Source organism: Malurus melanocephalus, unplaced genomic scaffold (genome assembly GCF_030028575.1).
Source record: "Malurus melanocephalus ecotype Western Australia unplaced genomic scaffold, MMel_1.1 scaffold_243, whole genome shotgun sequence".
NCBI lineage: Eukaryota > Metazoa > Chordata > Aves > Passeriformes > Maluridae > Malurus > Malurus melanocephalus.
Window position 1 is genome coordinate 1,144,829 of NW_026623475.1, and position 6,708 is coordinate 1,151,536.

Consider the following 6,708-nt stretch of genomic DNA (forward strand, 5'->3'; position numbering starts at 1 on the left):
AGTTTTCATTCATTTTGCTCTCCTGCCCATGGGGATTATTTCAGAGTAATTCAGGACCTGCTGTCTGCCCATAACTGATTTTTCTGTTGGTTCTGTCGAGATGCTTTCCCCCAAAATTTTCTCCACTTCCAGCCCTCCAGGAGCAGCTGCTGCTGTGTTTTCCTGTCAGSTCTGCCTCTCCAGTGTGACCTCAGGCCAGGGAGATGGGCAGGGAGCAGGGGGAAGATGAATTCTGCCCTGGGAGGGAAGGAGGATGCCAAGGGGATGCAGCTGCAGGGAAAGCTCTGCCAGCCACAGGAAAYCCAAAATGCCAGGGTGGGTGTGGATGAGACACCACCACTGAACCCCTGCAGCGCCCATCAGCTCTGCCAGGCCCTTGGGATTTGGGGAATTGTCTCTTCTGCTCATCCTGAGAGGTGGAAATGTCAYTTTGGTACCCGCTGAGTCTGGGGCAGCTGGGAAAGGATGCTCTGCCCAGACTGGAGGGTTTGGGGATGGGGTCTGGCGCCTCCAGGGCTTTTCCTGGGCTGCTCCATGGGACAAAGTGGGAATTTCTCAGCAGGACACGAGAGGGACAATCCCTATCCCGCCTGCTCTGTGTGTGTGGATGAGGGAGAGGAGGATTGGGAACAGAGTCCCTGCTTGGGAAAAGCAGAGTTTGGAATTTCAGCCATCACCTGGTTCTTTTCCAGCCGTCTGTGCTGGGCAATAAAGAGTGTGTGYAACATAAATTCAAAGGTACAAGGTGTGAAAAAAGTCTGGGTGTGTGTTTTTGAAGGAATATTTGTTGAGAGTACGGATGCTGATACCTGAATCTCCTGTTATCAGTACCCAGCGAGTCTGGAATCCTCTGATATGTAAATCAAGGGGAATATTTGACCCAAGGTGACTTTAAATTTAAAAGTAAAAGTTCTTGGTATTACCTTTGTAATAAAATTAGCCTTTTCCCCCTCAAATAATTGAATTTTATTATTGATTTCTGTGTTACAAGCTCTCAATTGGGCATTAACCTTTTTCAGAGGGTTTGGCTGGGGTGKTTTTTTTGTCTGTTGAAATCTCTTTAAGATAAATTCAGATTTGAAATGCAACACTTGACTGATATATTCCAAGAGCTCCTCTCTTGGTGTCAGTTTGGGTGGCTCAGGCTGATCCCATTGCTGTGCTGGGGACAAGATGTGATGCCTGGGGCTCCCTTGGGTACAAATCCTGTGGTTTTGGGAGTCTGGGACACAAATTCCCCTGAGGAGGCAGCAAAGGGAGGAGCAGAGAAGAGCTGCTCCCTCCCCAGCTCCTGCTCTTCTTGCCAAGATGTTCCATGGACCCAAATTCTCAGGGTTGAGGCATCATTTGTGCCTCAATTTCTTAAAAAATTAATGGGTGGGTGGATTAAGGGATTTTATCATCTGAATATGATGCAAACTCTACCTGAGCTTCAGCTCTGTGAAATTCCTGGGAAATTCAGCTGGGAAATTTACATTTCAGCTGGAAAATTTACATTTAGCTGCCAAGGTCTGGATCTCTCCCCCATAAACACAGAGTTTCGGGGTGCTGGTATTGGCTTGCAGGTGCTGAACCCCTGAACTGCTGAGCAGTTCTCATCCTGCAGTGATTCCTCAGGATGGAGCACAGCCCGGGCTGGGGGTGTCTGATGAAAAGCCTCTCTCGGTGACCGGTTGCTGGGTTAATGAAAGGTTTCACTCACGTTGTCCTGGCAACAGAAGTTTTTGGGGAGGAGCAGAGCTTGGCGGGTGAATGGCTCTGCCGGGTGCAGGTGCCACGAGGGGACAGCGCTGTGGTGTGGAGTGACCAACCCCATCCATCTGTGATCCCTCAGGATTTCAGTTTCTCTATTTCCATGACTCTGTAACCCTGGAATTCTTCAGTGTTTAACTCCAGACTCCACAGACAGTGCTGAGCTCCTGCTCTCGCATTTTTACACAAAACAATTCCTCTGCAGCCCCAAACTCAAGGTCACCACACTGTGCCAGGCCCCAAGAGATGGAAACAACAGAGAATTGGGGGGAGCCAACTTGGAGTCAATGACTGCATTGGCTGCAGCTGCAATTGGAGGATTCAGCCCCGATGTGCAAATGGACAGAAGTGAGAAAGGGTGAAAAACCCATGAGCCATTGTCCATTGTGGGTGTGGGACTGCCCTGAATGGCCCTGAAGGCCCTGCAATGAACAGAACTCCTTTGCATTCTCTGAATTTTGTCCAGCCTCTATTTTAGGTAGCTGGGTTTAGTCTTTATCTGTCCGAGAAGGGCCCACGGTGGCCAAAAGGGCCCTGATTCAGCTCCCCAGGGGTGTGGGCAATGCCTCTGTGTTCCTCAGGTGCCAACCAGACCCTTTGTGCCACTGCTGGAGGAATTATCCCACCTGGGAATGGGGGATGGAGCTGATCATGAACTGCCTGAAGGGTGGCTGTGGGCAGGGGGGGATCGGTCTCTGCTCCCAGGCAACAACCACAGAACGAAAGGACACAGCCTCAAACTGTGCCAAGGGAARTTTAGGTGAGATGTCAGATATTAGAAAAAAATTCTTCACTGAAAGCGTGATTGCACAGGAATTGTCTTCCCAGGGAGGCGGTGGAGTCACCGTCCCTGGATGTGTTTGAACACAGACTGGACATGGCACTCAGTGACAGAGTTTGGGTGATGAGGAGGTGTTGGGTCATGGATGGACTTGATGGTCTTGAAGGTCCCTTCCAGCCTGGTTCATTCTGTGACTCTGTAATTCTGTGATTCTGATTCTGTGACCAATTCTGTGACTCTGTCATTCTGTGATTCTGATTCTCTGATTCTGTGGTTCTGTGACTCTGTGATTGTGTGATTGTGTGACTCTGGTTCTAATTCTTTGATTCTGTGGTTCTGTGATTCTGTGATTCTGTGATTCTGTGATTCTGTGATTTCTGTGATTCTGTGATTCTGATTCTTTGATTCTGTGATTGTCGTTCTGCGATTCTGTGATTTCTGTGATTCTGCGGTTCTGAGGTTCGCTGACTGTGACTCTGATTTCTGTGATTCTGATTCTGTCATTCTGTCATTCTGTCATTCTGTGACTGTGTGTTTCTGTGATTCTTTTTCTTTGAATCTGTGATTGTCATTCTGTGATTCTGTGATTTGTGTGATTCTGTGGCTCTGTGATTCTGTGATTCTGTGGTTCTGTAGTTCTGTGATTATGTGGCTCTGTGATTCCATAATTCCGTGGTTCTGCGATTCTGTCATTCTGTGACTTTGTGGTTCTTTGATTCTGTGATTCTGTGACTCTRTGGCTCTGTGACTCTGTGACTCTGCGATTCTGTGACCCTGGAGGGTGGCAGGCACCTGTTCCCAGGTCACCCTCGTGTTTTGCCGGTGTCACCCCGGGACACGCGTGCTCCCAGCGCCGCAGCCGGTGATTAACGGGGCACACAAACACCGCGGCTCCATCSCAGCGCTCCCTGCCGTGTTCCGGGGCTCAGGGACCTGCAGCCTCAGCCCTGCCTCTCCACAGCGCTCATTAGGTTCCTACGAGCTGCGAGGAGCCGTCCTGCCGTACATAATTTTAATTGCCTGCTCCACAACTGCTGCTTGGGCCGTGCCTGGCAAATAGATGCTCTGTCTTGTGGCATGACCTGCCTGCTAAATTACAGCGGGAATAAAAAAATACTGCAGAAAGTAAAAGGGAAAAAAAAATCTAATTACGAGCCAGAATGGCGTTCTCAATCTCTCTTGCCATCTGCAGCCTGGTGTGTTAGGACCAGCACAAACAAATCAATAAAGCCTGCAGCTTTTCTCGTGTTGCCTTTGGCAGTTGTAAGGAGTTTGTGGGAGTGCTCCGGTTCCTCCTCTCTGCCGTCCTCAGCCGGGAGGTTTCACCATTCATTTCCTTTGCAAAATCACTTCGGGTTCGGGACCCGCAACTCCGCACCTGGAGCGGGRGCAGCGGTGAAAGGGTTAAAAGGAATTATCTGGGCTGCGGCTTTAATACGCCTGGTGTGGAGGGCACGAAACTGAGTTTGGTAGGAGGTTCCTTGTCTGGAGCAGCCTTGGCAGTAAACAGAGCAGTGATCTCAGAGGCGATGAGGCACCGGGAGCGCCGGGGGCTGAGCGCTCCCGCTCCGGGCAGCGGCCGGGGGGCGGCTCGGGCTGTCCCAGCAGCTGCTGCCGCACCCGAGGGTGGCACTGGAGCCGAGCTGCTCCTGTGATGAGCCCCAAACCCACGCTCTGCTCCTCGTCTGAGTTTCCAGGGGAGCGGAGGATGCGGACGGGGCGATGAGCGGTCCCGGGGAGGACGGCCGCTGTCGCAGGGCCATCAGCATCCTCAGCGAGCTGTGCCAGAAGAAAAGCCTGCCCAGCCTGGACCTGGACACATGCAGGGAATTCCTCCTGCTGCCTTCTGACCAGAGCCTGATCATCTCGGAACCAGGTAGGGCCTCTGTTCCCGCTGCTGGAAGACAGGAGGGGCATCATCCCCTCCACGGGCAGGAAAATGTTTGGGAGCCCCGGGTTGGACCCAGAGCTTGGTCCTGGCACCCTTCTGGGGGTTCCTTTCCTTTCCATATCTTCCATGGTGAAGTTTTGGGTGCAATCCTACCTCACCTGTTGAATTAGATGGGGTGGCTGCACTGGGGTACAGATGGGATGTTCCGCGCTGCTTCACGAGATAAAGTTCCTGTGGAAGTCCCTTTCTCAAAAACTCAAACTCCTGTCCTGTATAAAGCAAAACCAAAGCCACAAAAAGCAGCAAAGAGCCCACTCAAGCAACTGGGATGGCAGGAACTGGTTGGTGCCATCGCAGTGTGGCAAATGGAGGGGCTCAGATGGGTTGAATGGGTTTCTGTTCGCCAGAAAGGGATCTCGATGTGCTTCCATGTGTGTTTGACTTTCTCTCAGAGCTGCCTGAGTTGTTCCTGCTCAGGTTGTAGCGCCAGGGAGGGGCTCTGATGTGCCAGGGATGAGTCAGGAGCAGGAATTCTGCTCCAGGRGCAAAGGGGCAGCTCGGTGCTGCAAAGTGGGGAATTCTCCCTGCTCCTGTGCTTGTTCCAGAGGGATTTTCTGCTGTCACACCAGAAGAGATTGGCAGGGGCAGCTCAGGCTCACGTGCTGAGCAGCAAAACCCCAAATCTCATTGCTTTTAGGATGATTCATAATCCTCTGTGAGTTGTTGGTGTATCCCAGCATTTTCAGAGCRCTCCTTCTGAGGTTTCTGTGACCCCAATGGATTTCACAACGCTGCTCACGGTGCGGCTTTTCCCAAACTTTCCTTCTCTCCTGAGCCCTCTCTGCAGAGGCACAGCCCCCCATCAACCCCTGCCCAAGGCTTTCTGTGCCACTTTCCCTCTCCTCCTGCCAGGATCTGGTGCTGGGGTGCAGAGGGCACAGGGCACCAGGATCCTGCCAGCTCTTGATTCACTGCTTCCAGCCAAGCACCTTCCTTTCACATCCCACCTCACCTGGAACTCAATTCCCTCCTTACAATGATTTTCTTTTATTCCTGCCTGTTCTGGAGGCCCCTCACCCTGGCTGGTTGTATCCTCACCCATCACACCCCATGCAGCAGTGTTCTCTGCTGCAGACAGAGCAAACAGCCTGCAAACTTCTTGCATCGCTTCTGAATTCTTTACCTTGTGCCAAAATTAACATTTTCCTGACTCTGCAGGGAAAATGCTCCGCACTGCTCTTGTCCTGTCCATTCTGATGTGACAGATCTGCATTAATTTGGGCAGCCTGTCCAGGACCTCGTGTTCAGGTCGGGATCACATCATCATCATCTGCCTTTAGCCCCGTGAGTGTCTGTGTGCTCTGAGCTGTGTTTGARTGCCAGCCCCGGTGCCCTGGGCAAGCTGGGCTGGGCTGGCTGCGCCACCAGCCAGGGCTGCTGCCTCTGCTCCGCACGGCTGGGCCCATTTTTATGTCTAGACAGCACTGAGGACACAGTTTGGGCCCAAACAGATGAATATTTCTCAGTTCCTGGCTGYGAAACTGCTCCAGCAAGGGATAAAAAAAAAAAAAATCTGCTTGCATTCAGTGTTAACTAAGACGGCTACAGAGGCACACCACCTATCCCAGCAGTGTCTGCTGTTTATTTTGTTGTCTGCATTGGTGTTTTGTCCTTTTTCTGCTGAAATCTCKCATGGAACAGGTTTGCTCTGGGCTGTTTAGAGCCATCTCCGAGCCCGTGGTGCCCAGGCAGGGCAGGGGGGCTGTGTGAGCAGGAGCAGATGGCAGCGGGCAGGATGGTGACAGGAGCCGGGCAGAGCAGCCCTGGCTCCGGCTCCAGGGTCCCCTCGTGGGCAGCACAGCCCCGGCAGCCAAATGGGAGCTTGCTGGAGTCACAGTGGCCYTGTTTGCCACCTTCACGTGGAGTTTGTTGCCTCCTGGATAAATCCATCACCTTGGTTTGAGGGGTGTCCTGCTGGAGTTCAGGGGGGAGGAAGCGCCGCTGCGCTGCCGGGGCTGGGGCCAGGATGCTCCTGCCCAGCTCAGCACCAGAGCAGCTCGGTGTTTTCTGCTGTTTCATGCGTGGCTGGGGAGCAGTGTCCTCAGGGAGCGTGTGGAGTGSTGAGAAAACCAGCCAGGTATCATCAGCCTTCCTGAACTGCGTCCAAGAATGGAAGAAACCGTGAATATAAAAACGTTCCTAAATGGTTTATGTAAGAGTGAGTTTTTACGCAGTGATTTACTTATTAAAAAAAAAACAAAACAAAACAAAAAAAAAACAAAAA